Genomic DNA, 2,889 nt, shown 5'->3' with positions numbered 1-2,889 from the left:
CAAAAAAGAAAAAAAAAAGCATTTCATCTCTCTCTGTCTCTCTCTTTTTTTTTCCTTGAGACTGGGTTGCCTGCTATGTTGCCTACCAGGCTAGTCTGAAAACTCCCGAGCTCAAGCAATCCTCCTGTCTCAATCCAAGTAGCTGGGATTAAAGGCATGAGACTCCCGCCTGGCTTCAAAAGCATTTATCACGAAGCATGAGATCTATTTGATCTCTTCAAATGCATGAGTGCCTCCCTCACTCTTCTCTTAGGGTGACCATGTGGGCTGGACTGTCCTGGTCACTTAGTTGTCCTGGTGTAATTATTAACAGCTTGCTTGTCTACTCTCAAAAATGTCTTAGTTGGCTTTTTTCGTCTGGGCTGCCAACATGCCATCCAGACTGAGGAAGACCCGGAAACTTAGGGGCCACGTGAGCCACGGCCACGGCCGCATAGGCAAGCACCGGAAGCACCCCGGCGGCCGCGGTAATGCTGGTGGTCTGCATCACCACCGGATCAACTTCGACAAATACCACCCAGGCTACTTTGGGAAAGTTGGTATGAAGCATTACCACTTAAAGAGGAACCAGAGCTTCTGCCCAACTGTCAACCTTGACAAATTGTGGACTTTGGTCAGTGAACAGACACGGGTGAATGCTGCTAAAAACAAGACTGGGGCTGCTCCCATCATTGATGTGGTGCGATCGGGCTACTACAAAGTTCTGGGAAAGGGAAAGCTCCCAAAGCAGCCTGTCATCGTGAAGGCCAAATTCTTCAGCAGAAGAGCTGAGGAGAAGATTAAGAGTGTTGGGGGGGGCCTGTGTCCTGGTGGCTTGAAGCCACATGGAGGGAGTTTCATTAAATGCTAACTACTTTTTCAAAAAAAAAAAAAATGTCTTAGTTGGATGTTAAATTACATGGTCCCCTTTTCATAGCAAGGAACAAATGTCCCTGCCCTGGAAAGATATATTTGTAGGGAAGGGCTGTACCAAAAATATTCTGTCCTTTTATTTAAATTATGACTTCCCTGTGCTTCTCTTTCTCCTGGCAAATCTTCTAACATATACTTATCAGAGGAGATTCCATGTTTTCCAACTTAGCAGGATCAATAAAGACCACAGCACCGTTTCTCAAACTGAAGCTCAAGGACTTGGGGATTCTCAGATGACTCTCTGCTAACTGAGCTCCCAGGGAGAATGTGGGTAATTTTATATTTCATATTGAAGCTATTCTGAATTTTTAAAGATATAATGTAAGTATACTCTGTATCATCTGGATGGTCACTATGAGATTCTAGTGCTTAAGAAGGTGTTTATGGGCCGGGCGCGGTGGCTCATGCCTGTAATCCCAGCACTTTGGGAGGCCGAGACTGGCGGATCACGAGGTCAGGAGATCGAGACCATCCTGGTTAACACGATGAAACCCCGTCTCTACTAAAAATACAAAAAATTAGCCGGGGGTGGTGGTGGGCACCTATGGTCCCAGCTACTCGGGAGGCTGAGGCAGGAGAATGGCGTGAACCTGGGAGGCGGAACTTGCAGTGAGCCGAGATCGCGCCACTGCGCTCCAGCTTGGGGGACAGAGCAAGACTCAGTCTCAAAAAAAAAAAAAAAAAAAAAAAGGTGTTTCTGTTATTATCAAGTTAACCCCAAGCAGTACTATTTTAATATTTGCGAAATAACTTGAAAACACCAAAGCTGTTTTTAACATATAAATTCTGTATTTAAGGAAAGTTGGAGAGAAAACAGCATCATAAGGCAATACAAAAAATCAAAGTTTTTTGGTAATTCAAACAGAGAAAATTGGTGGAAGAATTGAAAAATCATGTGATGTACAATAGCTAGGACACACTGAACACTAAAATCCTACACCTTAATGGTAAGTATCATGCTTTGATTTCATGAGGCAATATAGTTTTAACAGAACAGCATCATCTGAGGTATTAAATTAATGCTATTTATTTTCATTTTATTTTCCAATTGTTAACAACGTTTTAGAGCTTCGTGGATTTTAAAGTTGTATAAAACTATATGTATACAGAATTTTTTACACTGTGATGTTTGTTCATTTTAAAATAAATATTTTTAATAAAGCACTGGGGCCCTAGAGAATATTTTTGCTCTTTTATTATACGTGGTACTTACATTACCAAAGTTTGAGATGCATAAGAGTGAAAAACATCAAGCTTGGAAACAGACTGGTCTGCTGTGAAAGAGAAACAGAAACAACCGTGCTTTCTGGAATGTTGGCTTAATAGAAATGCCAGTTTAGCAAAATGAACGTATTGCCAAGAATGTGAACATAGCTGGTTGTACTCTTTAACGAGGCTCTTTCACCTGTTTCTCCTTTGTAATTCCCATCGCCTCCTCATGCTTTATTTACTCCTGTATTTATCACTCCTCTTAGACCTATTTTGGTTCTCCACTATTTTTTTTCTTTCTCCCTTGACTTTTGTGTACAGTATTAATCCTTTGCCTCAGCTGCAGTTACAGGTCAGAAGACTTTTAGAAAGAGAAGAGACACTATCAAATAAAACACCAGTCATGTAAGTGCCTGGAATATAGTAGTGGCTCAAAGTATATTCACTTTTCTTAGAGATAACCTATTTTTACTTAAAAAATCAGGCAGCCAAAGTTTAGAAAGTTTTAGGCCTATTTAATGTCACAAATTCAGTTAAAGGCAGAAGTAGTTCCAGATCACACTAATTTTTCACATTAAAAAAAAACACTCTGGGCTAACTGATAAGATTATGAAGATTAAGATTTTTCTATAGTTTCTGTGCTACCTCAATAATCTATTTTTTGACTGTCCTTGATGTGAAGTACAACTTCTTTTTCTATTTTAAGATATTTTCATTTGCTGTTCTGTCCTTGGATATTCCTTGTAGGTTTGAAGCTTCCTCCAGAAG

General features: G+C 40.4%; 1 pseudogene; it reads left to right on the top strand.

The window, feature by feature from the left end:
- Positions 1-338: 338 nt before the first annotated feature.
- Positions 339-874, top strand: LOC100968749 (large ribosomal subunit protein uL15-like; annotated as a pseudogene).
- The last annotated feature ends 2,015 nt before the right edge of the window (positions 875-2,889 follow it).

Source organism: Pan paniscus, chromosome 2 (genome assembly GCF_029289425.2).
Source record: "Pan paniscus chromosome 2, NHGRI_mPanPan1-v2.0_pri, whole genome shotgun sequence".
Taxonomy (NCBI): domain Eukaryota; kingdom Metazoa; phylum Chordata; class Mammalia; order Primates; family Hominidae; genus Pan; species Pan paniscus.
The sequence above is the reverse complement of the archived record's forward strand: the minus strand, read 5'-3'. Positions and strand labels throughout refer to the sequence as shown.